General features: G+C 42.9%; 1 protein-coding gene and 1 pseudogene across 1 annotated transcript in view; one reads left to right on the top strand and one right to left on the bottom strand.

Moving 5' to 3' along the window:
• Positions 1–20,535, top strand: part of ENPP7 (ectonucleotide pyrophosphatase/phosphodiesterase 7) — a 54,850-nt gene that overhangs the window by 11,149 nt on the left and 23,166 nt on the right. The window lies entirely within an intron of this gene.
• On the bottom strand, positions 14,554–14,672 carry LOC148541884 (5S ribosomal RNA; annotated as a pseudogene).

Raw genomic sequence — 20,535 nt, 5'->3', positions numbered from 1 at the left:
CACAATACTGGGTCGAGCACAATACCGGCACTAGATTAGTTTATTCTATTCAGTCAGTCATTCATATATTGAAACAGGGTTAATTTGATTGAGACTCTCCAATTATTAATCCCTACCCTTAAATAGAATACCCCCCTCAAATGCCGGAATGCATGTGTGTTATGTTTAAATAAATATGTATATTCATATCACTTTTGAACAATGGATTTGAGTGTATTAGTAGCCAGTTTCAAACTCTATGGTTGCCTATTTTTTCTATAGTCTGACTTTTGGATTCTGCCTTGCCTGTGCCCCAGACATCTGCTAGTTTTCTGTTTCTGCACCATAGGCTGTGACCCTGACCTTGGTTTGTCTGACTATCCTTTGCCTTGTGATTTGGTACCACATTTGCATAACTCCCTGGTGCCACATTATGGAGGCAGTGAAGCCCATACCACCTTGCGGTAGTTCCTGGTGAGGGCCGTGGGACCCGTTCTACTCTGCACCTGAACTCTGCTAATGTCAATCCCGAACTGACAGTGTCCAATTCTGCCTGACACATGATACGCTCTCAGGTTACTTATCCTATGTGCATAAGCCCAATTGCTGACCAGTTCCTTCCATTCTGTTGCAAGTGGAGATATGGCCAAGATGCGCCGATTCTGAATATCCGTAGAGCTGCAAATATGCAGAAGTACGCATTTGACAGCTAGGGGTGCATGCGCAGTGCAAAGCATCACAGATGTGCCCACTTAATGTTCTAACAGTATCTAACTGCTTTGTTTACTAATCAGTTTGGCCTAAGCAACAGGGGAAATGTATCAAACCTTCTAGAGTGGAGTAGTGGACAAGTGGAGAATTTTCCCATAGCAACCAATCAGCTTTTGCCTAGTATTTGTCAAGTACAATCTATGGGCAAATTTTCCACTTGTCCACTTCTCCAAAATTTAGAAGGCTTCATACATCTCCCAAAGATACAAAATCTAACACACGTTTGAGACGTTACTGGTATAACCAAAAGTACAAGTAAACAAATAAATTAGTCAAACATTAAAGAATGTAATTGAAAGGAATGTTGCACCATCTATTGTTGAAATGCAGAACTGCTAGCATGATAGAAATGTTAAATGCCCCACTGTGTCTCTGCAAGTTTGGTGCCTTTCTCCGGTATGGGAACCACTGGTCTAGTCTTTTTCCCTGGATATTGGTGTCTGTGTTGGACATGAAGGGCTCACTAGGGAGACCAGTGGTAGAGACCCATGTCATAGCATATCCTGGGGCACTCCTGCAGGGCCTGTGGGAAAGGAGAATATCCAGCCCGCATACTATGGAGCTAGCACTTTATAACTGAGATTAGGGAGTGGTGTTAAACATACATTAGATCATAGTTGCCTACCTTTTATAATCTCTTCCCGGGAGAAGCCCGGGTAAGAGAAGCAGCAGGGGGCTGATGGGGGCGGGGCCTAATGATTCACGTCATTAAGCCCCGCCCCCTCGCTGCAAAACTGCCGCGATTGGGTAAATTTTACATAGGAGGCGGGGCCAAATGCTGTGATTCATGCAGAATCACATCTTAAGCCCCGCCCCCTTCACGGAGACCCGCGATCGCAGCGGGTATTCTCCTCATTCTGCCCACTTCACTAGGAAGTGGGCAGAATGCGGGAGAAATGCCTACCCTTCCGGGGGTGCGGGGGGTTACCCGAAAAATCGGGAGCCTCCCGCGAAAACCGGGAGGGTAGGCATGTATGCATTAGATGCAGCTATACATAAAGTGATTGCTTGGTGTATTTATACCATACATATTATTACTGCATGTACATGGAAGGTTCAAGTAGCTGGTATTCCAATGAGCAGCTTGGTTTAAGTTGCATACATCAAATAAAATTGATATTAAATTGTTATTTCTATGATAATATGTAATCTGCTTATACTTACTTAAAATGTAATAACCTGTATATTCAGGTATTTATCAAAGATTGAAGAGACAAACTTGTGAGAGTTAAAGTACTCATCAATCAGCTTCTAACTTACATTTTGCAGGCTGTGTTTGAAAAATGACATGAGCTGATTAGGTGGTTCTTTATCGCTCACAATTTTATCTCTCTTCAAGCTTTGATAAATACTTGTCATTCTTTCTGTTTAACAACTGTCAATTAATGGTTAATCCAAACCAATGTAAATGGTGTTGTTGCTGCGACTCATGTACGTATTTCAATACTAGTAACACAATCTATTTAATTTATACTGGGCCTGATTTACAGATTTACGCAATGCCGATATTTACACAGATCGAGCGATTGTTAGCCATTGAAGCATGTGCAAAAGCGGCACTGTGCATTGCAAACACTCTCGCCCAAAGAATTCACTCGCAAGTTGAGTGATATATAGTCAGCGATTGGGGGAGTTAACAAGGGGGTGGTTACAAAAATGCAGATGTCAAGGGGGTGGTTACAAAAATGCAGGTGTCTGAATGGTTAAAAACCGTTTCATGGGCGTGCATAAATTAGCCATTGTAATTGCTTTCGCAGCATGAGAGCTCTCAGCACGTCCCAAGAGCCACAGTGTCTGAGACAGGGCAGACTTGGCTTACATGCCGTGTGACTGCCCCATGTGCGTCGATGTTACCGATGTTTACGCTGTATTACGTCATTGGACAGATATGAGAAGTCAACAGCCCTATGCTCGGCTGTGCTTTGGAAGGCATTAGCATATTTGATCAACTGTATCCGTAAGAGATTGCAGTTGCATTATCATAAATCTCGGAATCAGGACCACTATCTATGGGCCTGATTCAGCCCCATTCGCGAGCGGCTGTCCGCTCGCAAGTGGGTCGATGGTCTGCACTGAGCATGCGCACGACGGAGGGAGCTCCGTCGTGCGCATGCGCCAGACACGACGAGCGAAGGACTTTCCTTCGCTCGTTGTGTCCGATCAAAGGGGGCGTGCTGTCAATGTTAATTGACAGCACGCCCCCTTTGGTGGGCGTGCCGGGGGCGTGCCTCCCTGACGGGGGCGTTCCCACGGGAACGCCTCCCGTCAGAAGCCGGCCCACTGACATCACTAGTGATGTCAGTGGGAGTGATTTTGGCTCTGATAGAGCCAAAATCACTCCGGAGCTTGCGGTTGAAAACCTCAACCGCAGGCTCCGGCTCGCAATTTCGATGGTCGCGATGGTCACGACCATCGCGGCCATCAAAATGCACGCTCGTATAGCCTGTGGGTGGTGACCCACAGCTATACGAGCGTCCAGGAGGACGCTCCATGAAAATGGAGCCCGGCCCTCATGCAGAGCGTGCGCTCTGCTCAGAGCGTACGGCTCTGAATGAGGCCCTATATCAATAGCTTTTTATATATGATTGTTCTAATATAATTGCTCAGTAAATATACTTTTAATAGATCATTCTAATTTTTTTTATCACTAGCTTTTAATTGGTGCATATGTGCTTAAAAACCTTTTCGCTTGAGCGACTCAGGGGCATATTTATTAATTATCGGACTTGGTCCAGATAAATATAATATTTTATTGCTGCTTATCGGGGCAATAAGAAATTAAGGATCATATCATATGCAGGAAAAGGGACTCAATAGGTGCGTGTCTCTGCGATGTATTAGAGGTAAAGTGATCGTTAATGTGATTTTACTTCCGGGTTCCGGACCCAGCTGCAATACTGTGCTATGCTAGCACTGTCATCAGACTGTCCATGTATGAGAGGAGAGTGCAGAGGAGGGATACTACACAGTGGTGTCACTCAGGGCTGCCATTATGCGTACTCGTAGAAACTGCGAGTATGGTAACCCGACTTTCAAACTTAGTGGATGAAAACTATTACATTTCAATAAGTTGTTTCTATCCATTTCCTTGGTAAAAAAAGATGTAACCAATTTAGATTCATATCTAGATATAAATACATTTAAAAAATGTATGCTATCTTTAATTTTATATGTAATTTATCGGATGTGAGAGCTCCACAATATGAGGAGGTCGTCTATATATCGCAGGTATAAGAACATATTTTTGCAGATATTTTGATCATCAAAGAATAAACATTTCTCAATCATGAACATATAACAAATAGCGAATGATGAAACTACACTTGAGCCCATCACGCATCCATTGGTCTGCAAAAAATAATTGCCATCAAAGTACAAATAACTGCGAACCAAGGTTAATGCTAACAGCGTCAAGAAAAAGTTAATATCCGGATCCTTGCACAGCGCATTCCCACTAATAAATTGTTTGACTGCCCGCAGGCCATCCCCATGGGAAATGCTCGTGTAAAGACTTTTTACGTCTGCTGTACATAATTTGATGTTAGCGGGTACCGGTGGTAAATTTTCCAAGATATTTAGTAATGTAGTTGTGTCTTTTAAAAAGGTTTTCTCATTTTGTACACAGGGTTGCAAAAGGTCATCTAAATAAATTGCCACAGGTTGAAAGAGCTGCCAGGGGGGATTTGTGAACTTTCAGCAAAGTATAAAGTAAAGGAGTGATCGGATGAGATCAACCATCAGTGCTCGTTTAATATCTGTAGAGATAATTTGATCAATTACAGCCTTTTCAAGAATTCTTTCTAATTCACACTTAAAATCATTAACAGGATTACTTTCAAATTTTACAAAGGTGTTGGTATCTACTAACTGTCTATAAATCTCAGATCTGTAAAATAGACCCTCTCTTACCGGATGGTCTAATGACAATGTTGTCATTGTTGCTAAGTGCCAGCAATGCTTTTCTTTCATCTAATGATAAGTTATGATACATAGAAGATACATTAGACATAGTGCAAACACAACCACTCCGTAATCTAGGAAAGGTTTTAATGGAACTATTATTCAGTGGAGGATCAATCTGAGACCCTCTTTGTACAGCTTTTAATTTGCTAGAAATCTCACATTCAGATGTAATTTGTGGGGAATTTAAAAAAAAATAAAGTACAATTTAATTTAAAGTTTTCAATGTGCCATTTAAAAGGATCAAATCGTGTGGTAGGACCAAAAGACAAACCTTGGTTTAGAACCGTAAGTTCAACTGAAGATAAAGGGCCTGATTCAGAGCTGAACGCTCTGACCAGAGCGCTCGCTCTGAATCAGGGCCCTCCTACCTTTTTTTGGAGCGTCCTCATGGACACTCGCATAGCTGTGGGTTACCACCCACAGCTATAGCGAGTGTCCATGATGATGGTCGCGATGGTCTTGACCATCGCGGCCATCAGGCTTGCGACGGAGACCCTGCGGTAGGGTCTCGCTGCCGCAAGCCCTGGAGTGATTTTGGCTCTATCAGAGCCAAAATCACTCCCACTGACATCACTAGTTCCCATGGGAACGCCTCCGTCTGGCAGGCACGCCCCCAGCACGCCCACCGAAGGGGGCGTGCTGTCAATCAACATCGACAGCACGCCCCCTTTGGTGCGAAGCCCGTCGCTCGCCGGGTCTCGCGCATGCGCACGATGGAGCTCCCTTCATCGTGCGCATGCGCAGTGGGGGAACATCGACCCGCTTGCGAGTGTACTGCCGCTCACGAGCGGGTCTGAATGACCCCCAAAGTCAGATCTGAAAGATTGAAGATTAAACTCTGCGTGGAATCGGGGGTCGAATGTTGAATCCTCTGCCCTGGTTCTGAAGTGCCCTGCTTGTACAGGCTCTCTTCAGCTGAAAGATAGAGCTCTGGTGGTTACTCCTAAAGGGAAAGATCCTGATATAATAGGAGTCAACATACTGTCACTGTTGGTCAGATGGGATTCACCAGAGGATTCTGTATTAGAGACAAAGTTCATCGTCTTGTCCTATAAGGTCTAGTTGAATGTGATTTTGAACCAGTTAACCAGCTGTAAACTTGTTGTTTGTCATAGTTCATATTAACCTTGTTAAATTTAGCCTTTTTAAAATTAAGTCCTTAGTATTGATCGATTTGTTTATTGAGTTTTTCAATCCAATTATTGGTGCAATCAGATTCTAAGGTGCTTTTATGTGCTTCATCAAATTATGCTAGCTTAGTTTTTGTAGCATTAAGTTCCCGGGTCGCCTCCTCGATAACTAATAGCATTAGTTCTAGTGAGTATTTATTGAGTATGGCAACCCATTTTTTACAGAATGCAACATCGTGTCTTCCTATCGTTGGTACATTCGTCACTCTAAATCCCCACAGTATCTTTTTACTTTTAAAGTAATTGGACAATGTAATGCCGTGATAAAGAAAATCACTTTAACGCTTTTTTGAGTTTAAGCCAGTCTCTAAATAAGTCTTCATTAGACACAACATCTTTGTCTTCTAGGTTTAATTTAAACACGATTGATTCAGCCTCCACATCGGAAAAACTAAACATGTCACCAATCTATAACTGGCAACATGTTGAAATACCTAATATATTATCCATGCTGGGTAAAGAGGAAGCCGATGACATATAGGAAAAGTTAAATCCTTGTTCCGTATTTAGAGTGATGCAGCTCAACCCGATACAGTGCTGCGATCTCCAAATCACACCTGATGAAAATAGAGTGAACAAATACAGGGTGACTTGCCACTTCCAAAGGTCAGGAGGAAACCAAAAGAACAACATCTATATACTGTATATCTATACAGTGGTCGAAGTGGGAATTTGAAGTGGGGGTATGGGGATTCAGGGCCTGATTCAGACCCGCTCGCGAGCCAAGCCGTCGTTATGGGTCTCGCACCAAAGGGGGCGTGCTGTCGATGGTGATTGACAGCACGCTCCCTTTGGTGGGCGTGCTGGGGCGTGGCTGCCCAGACGGAGGCGTTCCCATGGGAACGCCTACCATGTGGGGCCGGCCCCACTGACATCACTAGTGATGTCAGTGGGAGTGCTTTTGGCTCTGATAGAGCCAAAAGCACTCCGGGGCTTGCGGCAGCGAGACCCTACCGCAAGGGTCTCGTCACAAGCCCGATGGTATCGCGACCATAATTTTGGTCACTCGCTATAGCTGTGGGTGGTTACCCACAGCTATGCGAACGGCCTGGAGGCCGCTCCAAAAAGTGGGAGGGACGGCCCTGATTCAGAGCGAGCACTCTGTCAGAGCGTCCGGCTCTGAATCAGGGCCTCAGTGTGTGTGCCTTTGGCATGCGGGAAGAATGGGCGGGACCACACAACACAGGGGTGTGGTTATGTGTCATAAGGGGCATGGCCACTCAAAACGGGGAGTGTCATGCATCCATCTCTCATTTTTTCCTCTCATCTCTCAAGCTTTGCACCTCTCACTCCCTCCCTCCCTCCTTCCATCTCTCACCCTTTGCACATCTCACTTCTTCTTTCCATCTCTTTGTAACCTCCTGCATCGCTCACTCCCTGTTTCCTTTTTTAATCCTCTTTACCTCTTACTCTCTCCTTCGCTCTCTCACTCCCTATATAATGTTACTGAATGCTATAGACAGGTTGTACACCGCTCATAGATAGTACATACGCGTCATACTCATTACCTGACTCACTGCAGCATACCTGGAACAAAAACACATGCAAGGGCTTATGTAATTGGTTGTGATCTGCAGTATGCAAGTGTTCCCGTATTTTTAAAATGGCAAACATTTTAAAGGCAAAACTACCTTGGTTTTGCCTTTAAAATAATTGACACTTAAATAATACGGGAAGACTCACATAAATGCCTGCTGCAGATGCAGTTCACAAACTTATTACATAAGGCCCATAGGCTTCGCAAGTAAAACATACAAACATTGGCATTGATAGCAAACAAAACACATAGGGCCCAAATATAAACATGCATTTTGCATGAAACATGGCTTTACATGAAAACAAAACTCACATTAGAACCAACAAGGGAATAAAGAAATAGGCCCTTGCAGAAAATATATAAATCACATAAGCTTTGCAGACAAAAAAAAATAAACACAATGGTACCCATATAAAAAAAAACGCATAGGGCCCCTGCAGAAAATATATCACATAAGCGTTGCATGGAAATAAAAAAAACACTCACACACATTGGTACCCATAGGAAAAACCAAACACATAGGCCCCGCCGCAGAAAGTAAAAAAATCATATAAGATTTGCATGGAATAAAAACACATTGGCACCCATAGGGAAAAAAACAAACTCATAGGTCCCCGCCACAAAAAAATAACTAAATCAAGATGTTTACATGAAACAAACATATAGGTTGCCACAGGATATATATAAATCACATAAGCTTTGCATGAAAATTAATCATACACATTGGCACCTAAAAAAAAAACACATACAGGGGAATTTAATTGTTCTGGGTGGCACCTATGCTAATAGGCGCCCGATGCATCAATTCAAATGCTTGTCCTTCGGGCACGCATTACTCTGGGTGACACAATGCTTCTCGCAGCGTCCTGAAGGTACAGGTTTAGACAGGTCTGGCCGCTATGCACAGCTAAACCCAGTGCTTCTGGGTGCTTCAAAAGTAATGGACGCCCGAATAAATATAATTGATCCGTTGGGCGCCCATTACTTTAAACATCACCCAGAGGAATTGAATTTCCCCCATAGGTTTTGAGTTCCCAGTCGGGAGATGCTGGTTAGTGCGCCCTAAGCAAGGTGTTTAGACGCGCAACCTGGCATTTTCCAACTAAAGTGCCCGTTGCGAAGCTGCCAGTGCCTCGCTAAACTGAAAAACAGCATCACTAACGTCACTTTAATTAGATTTCTGCTCACACGTTCAGGAGGGTACAAGCATAAATCCTTTAGCCGGACTAAAGTTGAGTACACATTAGACGATGTGTGTACCCAATGATGCGACCGGCGACTCCCCTACCAACAGGCCGACATATTGAGTGGCCAGTAAACATTATAGAATCTTGTACCCGATCACCCGATATGGCAGCCCCCGCCGCATCCTACTGCATGAGGTCGTCAGCCCAGGGTCATTTCTAGAGAGGAGGGGGCCCGTGTGCAGTCTCCGACACGGGCCCTCTACTCTCCGCCCGGCGGCCGGCAGCGCACTGAGCTGTGCGCAGCCAGCGCCGGAGTTATAGACTCTGGGCACTAGAGTGTGCCCAGAGTCTATAATGTATGCACAGGTCACCGGGAAAATGACCACGGCAGCCATTTTCCCTGTACTGCACATGCGCAAACGATGGGAAAATGGCCGCGGCGGCAATTTTCCAGTCATTTTACAGCGCTGGACCCCTGCGCTGACGTGGGACTCTGGAGAGGTAATATTATGGGTTCAGTGTGTGCGGTGAGGGGCCCCCCTGGACCCAGGGGCCCGTGTTCTCCGCACACCCTGCAACCATTATAGATACGCCCCTGCGTCAGCCGTATAGTCAGATTGAGCTGCATGTAGGGACAACCTGATGACGAGTAAACGGGAGCGCGCAATGACTGACCTAATAGTTACACATTAGACTATTTTGAACGATTTGTCATTCCGATCCATCGGAATCACCCAAATCGTTCAAAAAAATCATGTAATGTGTACCCAGGTTAACAGTCCGAGCAATTGAACAGCTCCGGGAACCCCAGAGCCGGAGCTATTCAACATCATGTTGAACTGCCCTCAATAGCACCAATAAGAAAATAAAAAATACATAGACTACAGGAAAAAAAAACACACACATTGGTACCAACAGGAATATGTTGCAAGGTACACAGGGGTGGGAAGGCACACAGGGGTAAGGATGTACACAAGGGTGGGAACCTACACAGGGGAGAGAACCTACACAGGGGTGGGAATGTACACAGCATAGGCAAACGCAGGGGGGGGTTTCCAGGCAACTGGAAACCCCCCTCCCCCACAGTCCACACCATGACCACAATAGAAATAGTAATATAATACAATGTTACTAGTGCTGCATGTTCTTTTCAGTATCATAAATTAAATAATTAGCACCACGTGTGGATCTTTTAACGTGTCATTCAGTAATATACACACCTGTGCATCAACTAGGAGATCTGGAAAACATGCACTGTTAGGGGTGCACAGCTACAGAACATTAATAGGGTTAATTATTAATACACGATCCACTTCATAACGAGATCAATCTGTACATATATGCAGGGCCGTAGCTAGGGTAGTGCGGTCCCTGCTATCGCACAGGGCACCACAGGTCAGTGGGCGCTGTTTGGGCGTGTCACATTTCTGTTTATTATCATTCTTGCTTGTAGCTTCCTCTTATTTCATCCCCAGCATCTCCTGGCCTCCCCTATCTCTTCCCTGGCCCTTCCCCATGAGGTCATGGCCCTATTTTGGGTGCATTATGTCCCTTTGAAAAATGAGGGGGGTGCCAATGCTTTTTCTGGCACAGGCCACCGAAAAGTCTAGTTACGGCTCTGCATATATGTCCAGGGCAGTGCTAGGTTCTTCTGCTGCTCCCCCAGACTACCAGACTTGCTCCAATGCTCTGGAATGTTGCCCACATCTGAAATAAAAACATTCAGCTCAGGCAGGACGGCCCTACTGACACATCTAATGGCTTACTGTGATCGCTGGTCCTGTATATGCTGGAATTATGACACACAATATACTTTGTATGACGCATATTAATTAAAGCTGGTTCTTGGACTGGCCACACTCTTTCTAAAATCAAGCATTTGGAAACCCCCCGTTAGAAATCCTGCGTTTGCCACTGCACAGGGGTGGGAACGTACACAGGGGTGAGGAGGCACACAGGGGTGAGGAGGCACACAGGGGGTAAGGAGGCACACAGGGGGTGAGGTGGCACACAGGGGGTGAGGAGGCACACAGGGGGTGAGGTGGCACACAGGTGGAGGGAAGGCACACAGGGGATGAGGAGGCACACAGGGGTGGGGAGGCACACAGGGAGTGAGGAGACATACAGGGGTGGGGAGGCACACAGGGGGAGGGAAGGCACACAGGGAGTGAGGAGACATACAGGGGTGGGGAGGCACACAGGGGGAGGGAAGGCACACAGGGAGTGAGGAGACATACAGGGGTGGGGAGGCACACAGGGGGAGGGAAGGCACACAGGGGTGAGGAGGCACACAGGGGGAGGAAAGGCACACAGGGAGTGAGGAGGCACACAGGGGCTGAGGAGGCACACAGGGGTGGGGAGGCACACAGGGGGAGGGAAGGCACACAGGGGGAGGGAAGGCACACAGGGATTGAGGAGACATACAGGGGTGAGGAGGCACACAGGGGTGAGGAGGCACACAGGGGGAGGGAAGGCACAAAGGGGTGAGGAGGCACACAGGGGGAGGGAAGGCACACAGGGGTGAGGAGGCACACAGGGGGAGGGAAGGCACACAGGGGGAGGGAAGGCACACAGGGCTGAGGTGGCACACAGGGGGAGGGAAGGCACACAGGGGTGAGGTGGCACACAGGGGGAGGGAAGGCACACAGGGGTGAGGTGGCACACAGGTGTGAGGAGGCACACAGGGGGAGGGAAGGCACACAGGGGTGAGGAGGCACACACTACTTACATAGGAAAAATAACAAAGCAAGTATTACTCATATTGCTGCTGCAGCAGAGCTGAGGAGGAGGCTGGCTGACTTCACCTAGGTGGAGTGGAGAAGAGGTTTATTCAGAGGAGTGAGGAGGGAAGCTGGAAGTACAGGAGCCAGTGGCACCAACAGCTGGAGGGGGGAAGCCCCAGTCCCCAGCAGTAGACCAAGCCTCAGGACTCCCTCATCTAGCGCACAGTAACCGCTGAGGCCAGTATGAGGGGCTGTCTGGCTGTGACTCCTGTCACTGAAATCGGCGGGGGATGGGCACACACAGACGGCCGGGTGATGGAGACACAATTCCGGTCTCTGCACCTCCTGCATGTAATGGATGCTGCAGATCTTCCAGCAGACACAAATACCAGGCATGAGGAGGTGGGGGAGAAGCACCTAGGCAGACACACGCTGGTAAGTAGGCGGGCTTTCATGCTGCAATCTGACTTTGCAGACGGGAAACAGCACCCACGCGTGGGCGGGTATTTGGAGACACAAGCCAGCAGCCACAGCTCTGAACTGAGGAGTCGCTCCAGAGACCTTCCGACGGGGGACGGCTCCCAGTACACATGGGCGGATGGATGGGCGTGAATGGGCGGGCTGATGGGTGGGAATGGGCAGGCAGCAGCACACTGCAAACAGTTCACCCTTTTCATTGAGCCAGCCACAAAAACAAACACTGCGGCTGGCTTTAGGGGCTGTCCCGCTCATACGTCTGGCCTATTAACTTTAAAAAATGTTTATTGCTTACCGGCACACTTCGAGCACTGTATCTATATATATATATATATGCAGGGCTATTTTTCTGGAAAAATAGGTTCAGGAACTGTGTCTGGAGCTACAGGGGGTGGAGTTATAGAAAAACAATAAATATATTGTCTATATTATATATACTTATGTGTAGCATTTAGAAAATAATGCACTCAAAAGGGACTTTAAAATGAAACTTATCTTATGGAAAATATATTTTGGCCCAGGACATTACGTCATAGTGCATGAGAGGCTCAGGAACTGAGGGTCTCATTCAGACCCGCTCGCGAACGCAGGACGCTCGCAAGCGGGTCGATGGTACCCAAATGCGCATGCGCACGACGGAGGGAGCTCCGTCGTGCGCATGTGCGAGACCCGGATAGCGACAGCCAAGCTGTCGCTCCGGGTCTCGCACCAAAGGGGGCGTGCTGTCGATGGTGATTGACAGCACGCCCCCTTTGGTGGGCGTGCCGGGGGCGTGGCTGCCAGACGGAGGCGTTCCCATGGGAACGCCTACCATCTGGGGCCGGCCCCACTGACATCACTAGTGATGTCAGTGGGAGTGATTTTGGCTCTGATAGAGCCAAAATCACTCCAGGGCTTGCGGAAGCGAGACCCTACCGCAGGGTCTCGTCGCAAGCCCGATGGTCGCGATGGTCTTGACCATCGCGACCATCATCATGGACGCTCGCATAAGCTGTGGGTGGTAACCCACAGCTATGCGAGCGTCCAGAAGGCTGCTCCAAATTTAAATAGGACGGCCCTGATTCAGAGCGAGCGCTCTGGTCAGAGCGTCTGGATCTGAATCAGGGCCTGAGTTCCTGATGAAAAATAGCATATATATATATATATATATATGTATGTATGAGAAATTATAGCGCCAAGGAGAAATGAGATTCCTTCAATTAGAGTTAAAACCCGTCATTCAGATGATCAGTTTTTTTAAAGAAAAAAACAAAGCACTCCCCATAGGTGTGGGTGTCAGCTTTTCAGTAGAAATATTAACAATGGTGATTTGTTAAGAAAAAAACGTGTATAAATAATAAAACTGATATATAGCGCACTGTGCTAAGTAATCACAACCAAAGTGTAAATGATACTGAACAATATCAATATATAAACATATTGTGCAATTATCGCAATGTAAAGTGTATAACGTGCATTAGTAATAAATATGGTGAAAATCAATTCTTAAAAAATATATATAAATTTAATTACAAAAAACCCTGAATATACAAGGCATCAACATACAATAGAAATAAAAAATGCCACTGACAGATGTTAAAAAAACAGTTAGCATAAAGGCATAAAAACGGGGGAGAGAGGAAATAAATAGGGAATGGCTTATCTGGATATTAAAGGTAAGTTCATGGAAGGCGGATTCAGGAGTCTCCAACGCATTTCGTCCAGTTGTTGGACTTCTTCAAGGGATGTGTAACTCCTGTGGGGTATCTGGTATAAATACCCACATGCTGGGACTAACTGAGCAGTGATTTCCGATTGGAAGTGACCTCACTTCCGGTTTACCTTAATTAGATATTCGTTATACTATGTAAAACCAACCATATAGTTATAAAATTGCTGGATAAAATTGCTGGATAACAGAATCGCTCTTATAGAAATAAGATTCTGTTCATAATATAATAATCCCGGGCATCACGTGGTATTAGCCCGTCTCTTCATTTCCTGTGAACTTGCTTCCGCCCACACGAGCGCTGTTTTCGGGATCTGATGAGGTATTTCCGCCCTTACATCTATGTCAGGTGGCCTGAAGGTCAGGTTTTTCGATATCCACTTCCGGTATGTTGGTGGCCATCTTGCTACTCATTTTGCGAGCGGCGGACATCTTGGTGCTCATGTGGGGCTACGGACTCCATCTTGATATCAGATGAAAATATAACGGCGGCCATCTTGGTACTCAAGATGGGCAGCGGTGTCCATCTTGCTTTTCAATAGTGATCAACATTGACCATCTTAGTACTCCTATTTCTTATCATTAGCGATGGCCCAAATGATTCAAAATTCAGCAATCTAAATAAAATAACATATATTAGTATCAATAAATATAACTTTAATACTATAAGGGAAATATATTACGATGGACCCAAGAAATAATATAATGAACTAATTAATTAAGCTGATCTAGAAAGGGGATCTAATGGGAAGATATAAGGGGATAATCGAATGAGAGAATAATAAAATAAAATAAAATAAAATAAGGGCAGGATTAAGTCTTCTTAAATAGCAAGCCATCTTTATTAAAGTTCATTGCAGAAAGTTTTTTTCTTCAATTTCCAATGGATAATTCGTCTTATATATGGAATTTCTTCTTATTGTCGATCTTTTCTTTGATGGAATTTAGCATTCTTCTGTTACAGGCTCATGATACAAATTATGTAAAATGATGGTGCAAATAATGTGAATCCTATAACATACTACAGTTCCTGGTCTTCTCTGCTGGTCTCCCACCCAGGTACTAGCCAGACCCATCACTGCTTAGCTTCCAAGATCTGACGAGATTGGGCACTTATAATGAGGTATGACTGTAGAATAATACATAAAGGATACACTAGCTACCATCAGTACATATCTACAAGAATGGTGCTATCTCGTAGCTATCATTAAAGCCTCGCGGGGTCATTGTATCCAATTCGAAGATCCAATACATTTCTCTTTTGGATAGCTGGTTTGCCAGGTCTCCACCTCTTTCTCCCAATAGTACATGTTCAATAGATTTGAATGTCAAGTCTTGCGGATTAGAATTATGGTATTGTGTAAAATGATGAGATACCAAATGTCCTTCAACTTTGTTCTTTATATTTCGGATATGTTCTTGTATCCGAAGCTTGACCGGTCGCTTGGTTTTGCCTACGTATTTGATTCCACAGGTGCATTCCAGCAGGTATATCACCGATGTAGAGTTGCAGTTCAAATGAGTTTTTATCTTATATTCCTTGCTGTTCGTAGAATTGTAGAAGGTCCTTCTTTGTTTATGTACATGCTTGCAGATGTTACATTTGCCGCATTTATAGCAGCCTGGGCAATTATAAAAAGCCGTTCGTATTGGGGTATTGGGGTTCCTTAGCATACTGGGTGCCAGTGTGTCCTTGAGATTTTTAGCCTTCCTACATACAATTGGAGCCGTTTTAGGGAGGATGTCTTTTAAAACTGGGTCCATTAAAAGAATTTTCCAATGTTTGTTAAAAACGTTCTTAATTTTATTTTCTTGTGCATTAAACGTAGTTATAAATGGGATAATGCTATTTTCTTCTTTGTTAGGTTGATCCTTATATTTAAGTAAGTCACATCTCTTAATAGATTTAGTTTTAACTGCTGCTTCATGCAGAACTTTTTCTGGATATTCTTTTTCTTGAAATCTGTTACTATATAACTGTATTTGTTCTTCACATGTCTGAGCCTCACTGCAATTCCTCTTAATTCTGTGGAAAGTGGAGTATGGTATATTTTCTTTCCAACTTCTCAGATGCCCACTCTTATAGTGGAGGTAGCTATTCGTGTCTACTGTTTTTATGTAATTTTTCGTAACAATTTTGTTTCCTTCTCCCAATAAGATTAAATCCAGAAATTCTATAGTATTTTCATTAATGTTGGATGTGAACTTGAGATTCATATTATTTTTCGTAATATGATCTAAAAACAGATTAAAATCCACTTTCGGGCCTTCCCATATTATTAAAATATCGTCTATATAACGTTTATACAAAATAATATTCTTCTTAAATGGATTGTTGTTGTATATATGATTCTTCTCCCAATATCCCATGAAAAGATTAGCGAAATTAGGCGCAAAAATCGTCCCCATCGCTGTGCCACAAATCTGCTTATAAAATTTATCTAAAAATTTAAAATAATTATGATTTAAGATAAAAGCCATTATGTCGCATAAAAATTCCTTATGTGTGGCAGTAATTGTTGAATCTGTTTCAAGAAATCCTCTGCATGCATCGATCCCTATCTGATGCTCAATGCATGTATATAGAGATTGTACATCCACTGTTGCCCATATATAAGAATCCTTCCATTCTAAACTTTCTATAATTTGCAATACATTGGTAGTATCTTTGAGATAAGATTGCAACTCGATCACATATTTATGCAGGAAAACATCCACATATTTAGACAAATGTGAGGTTAGTGAGTTTATGCCTGCAATAATAGGTCTCCCAGGCGGGTTCTGCATCGTTTTGTGGATTTTAGGGAGAAAATAAAAAATGGGGATGATGGGGTTAGTAATTAAAAGATACTGGAATTCTTCCTTAGTGATAATGGTATTACGAAGTCCATAGAGTAGGAGAATTCTCAGTTCATCAATGTAATTATCAGTAGGATCATTCTCCAAAGGAATATAAGAGTTCGTATCTCCTAGGAGTCTGTGTGATTCTTTCACATAGTAGGACCGATCCATAACCACTAACCCCCCTCCCTTGTCAGCCTGTTTTATGACAATATCGTTATTTTTCTGAAGGTTTTTTAGTGCTTCTTTTTCTCTATTTTTTAGATTTTGTCTGGTTGTAGGTTCTATTTCACCCTCACACAGATCCTTTTTAACTAGTTCGTAGAAGACATTAAGATGACTCCCCTTAGATTCCACTGGATAGTATTTTGATTTCCCTTTAAGACCTGATTTTGATTCATTCATGTGATAATTCTTAATTACAGATTCATCTTTCCTCAAAAAATGTCTTTTTAAGGTGAGATTTCTTATGAATTTGTTGAGGTCAATAAATGTTTGAAATTTGTTCATATTACTAGAAGGTGCAAAAGTCAATCCTTTACTTAGTAAGGAGATTTCAGGCTTAGTTAATTCGTGTTTGGATAGATTGAATATTCCTTTTTCTTTAGGGTCTACTATAGGTTCCTTCTCTTGAATATTCTTCCTCCTGCCTCCTCTTGTTCCTCTTCTTCTCTTAGTCTTCGTTTCATGGGAGACGCCACTCTCGTGGTTTCTCTGAAGAATGATTTTCTCGTGCTTCCTGTGTTGTGTCCTGGGTCCGGGGATAAAAAATGATCAGTGTCACTGTTGGAGTCGTATCGTTGTAATGTTGAGAACCTATTTCTTGTCTGATGTGGTTTGAGTTGAGGACGTTCAGTGATGTTGGTTTCTCTTCTAGAGTTTTTTCTATATGGTACTGTCGTCCATTTGAGCCATCGCTAATGATAAGAAATAGGAGTACTAAGATGGTCAATGTTGATCACTATTGAAAAGCAAGATGGACACCGCTGCCCATCTTGAGTACCAAGATGGCCACCGTTATATTTTCATCTGATATCAAGATGGAGTCCGTAGCCCCACATGAGCACCAAGATGTCCGCCGCTCGCAAAATGAGTAGCAAGATGGCCACCAACATACCGGAAGTGGATATCGAAAAACCTGACCTTCAGGCCACCTGACATAGATGTAAGGGCGGAAATACCTCATCAGATCCCAAAAACAGCGCTCGTGTGGGCGGAAGCAAGTTCACAGGAAATGAAGAGATGGGCTAATACCACGTGATGCCCGGGATTATTATATTATGAACAGAATCTTATTTCTATAAGAGCGATTCTGTTATCCAGCAATTTTATCCAGCAATTTTATAACTATATGGTTGGTTTTACATAGTATAATGAATATCTAATTAACGTAAACCGGAAGTGAGGTCACTTCCAATCGGAAATCACTGCTCAGTTAGTCCCAGCATGTGGGTATTTATACCAGATACCCCACAGGAGTTACACATCCCTTGAAGAAGTCCAACAACTGGACGAAACGCGTTGGAGACTCCTGAATCTGCCTTCCATGAACTTACCTTTAATATCCAGATAAGCCATTCCCTATTTATTTCCTCTCTCCCCCATTTTTATTCCTTTATGCTAACTGTTTTTTAACATCTGTCAGTGGCATTTTTTATTTCTATTGTATGTTGATGCCTTGTATATTCAGGGTTTTTTGTAATTAAATTTATATATATTTTTTAAGAATTGATTTTCACCATATTTATTACTAATGCACGTTATACACTTTACATTGCGATAATTGCACAATATGTTTATATATTGATATTGTTCAGTATCATTTACACTTTGGTTGTGATTACTTAGCACAGTGCGCTATATATCAGTTTTATTATTTATATATATATATATTTATACACACACACACTCATACATAATTGACTTAATTCCACGGCATTCAACCATCTGCCGTGCCTTTGGTACATGACCACACTATTAAAATATAACACAAACTCAGCACTCGCCTACTTCCATTCCAAACTGTAATTGATTTAAATTCAGGGAATGGTAGTTCCAAATTTGTCAAGCTGACCAACCACGTCACGGTCTCCCCTCTGGTCAGTCCCTACACTGACACTCAAAAATAATATATGAGCGTTGTTCTGCCTCATTTGGCTCCAGCTATCACACAGATTTTAAATACAAATTATGCTCCATGGGTTTAGGTACTGGCTTAAAGAGACAGAACCACATCCAAACATATAAGTTAAGGAGCACCTTGGAAGTAAGACAAAATTTTACTTATATATGGGAAATTGGGTTGCCATAGAAAGCGTGACCACAAAAAATGTATATAAACAATTGGCTTCAATCCATGGCACTCAACAGTCCACAGTGTCTTTGGTATGTAACCACACTATTTCAATGAAAAAAGTATTCAAACTTGGCCCTAACCTGCTTATATTCCAAACTGTAATTTAAATTCTATATTGCAATCATTTGTCAAGCTGACCAACTACGTCGCTATTACTACTATTAGCTACTGCTTGTTGGTTTAGTCATATCTGAATATGAAATAATCATAAGTTTTAGAAACTGTGCTTCTGTATATTTTATTCCACAGTAGTTCATTTTCATAACTTATCTTGTATGTTGAAATACAATTGGATGCATTCCCTGAGATATTAAACTTGCATGCAGAAAGGAAAGTACTTCCTCACTTTTATTCATTACACTGATTACATTTTAGGGGAAAACTATATAACTGTGAAGTTTGCAGTAGGACCACCACTAAGCTATATACAGTATGTGATAATGGCCATCTTACATAAATACATTTGCTGATATAACATGGAAAATAAGAATTTCAGAAAAATGTGATTGACGTGGGTTGAGATAAAATTTCTTTTCAGCAGCAAAGGAGTTTCCCTGTGGAATTCCTTTACATTGTGAATTTTTCTATTGGTCAGTCTGAGATTTTTACTGTTCCTAATTGAAACAGACTTGGGGAGGGCTTTTTTTTTTTTTTTTTACATTCAACTGATCCGTAATGGAGGAAAGCCAATACTGTCTGTTACTAAATACAGGACTCTCTGAAAGATTTAATGTATTTTAATAATTATTTAAAATTATTTTAAATATATTGATTGCAATAGTGATATTATGTTTAGCAGCTTATAATAATGCTATCTATGCGTATGTAATATGCTGTATATGTTATCAGTATTATTATAATTCTAATGTCAGCTAATTAGGAAGGAGTGTGTTTTGTTTAAATCCATGGGGTGGTGGAACTCTGGCATCCCCAAAATGTTGGCCGTCCAGTTTATCTTATGGCACCACTGACCCTGAGCTCTTATGTGGTCTCTAGCTTTTCACTGGTCTATCCAGTGCCGTAGCAATGGATGTTAGGGGATATACCACCACTATCCAGTTAAGGCGGCCAGGGCCATATTTGTATGGACCTGTCCTTTAAATATTATTCCTCACCCATATGTCAGAAGATAAGTGAAGTTATAGGAAGATTTTGTGCAAATTAAACTTCAAGGCGATTAAAGTTTTAGCGATGCAATATTCAAGTTCTATTTTGATTCACCATTCTGCTGAATGATATTCCATATTGTATCTGAAAATATATATGTTTTGAGATATGAGTGACTATAAATATGCACAGTAAAGTATTGTAAGAGTAATATTCGTACAGCCACCAGAAGAAACTGATGCCAGATCAAGGTTTGCAGTTCCCTATATTTATCTACATTCCTGATAGTTGTATTATGTGCTGATCAGTCACAACACAACTGTCATTATACCAGATTGTAGAGATTGCAAGATATTTTCTAATAGCCGGTTTTGAGTTTTCCGGCGGGTTTGCAATCCACGGATTTACTAGAGCCCAAATTGATGGGAAACACTGAAAAACCAAACTTAGAACAGAATAGAACATCAGCTCACAATTATATTTTTAACATTTCAAGTGTAGGAACCCTGTATTTACTAAGTGTCTGCTTTAGAAACCATGGAAAAAATGCTGACTAACCCGCCCAAAAAAATTAAGTAGTTGTTACAGGTGAGATGGTTTCAAAAGCATTATGTTTGAGCTATCTGGTCAATCAGAAGGGGAGGAATAACCAAACACTTACTATATAATGAAGACAATAATTATATATTGCAAAAG

The sequence above is a fragment of the Taudactylus pleione genome, unplaced genomic scaffold (genome assembly GCF_031769625.1).
Source record: "Taudactylus pleione unplaced genomic scaffold, aTauple2 ptg000016l, whole genome shotgun sequence".
NCBI lineage: Eukaryota > Metazoa > Chordata > Amphibia > Anura > Myobatrachidae > Taudactylus > Taudactylus pleione.
This window is presented reverse-complemented; position numbering and strand designations above follow the sequence as displayed.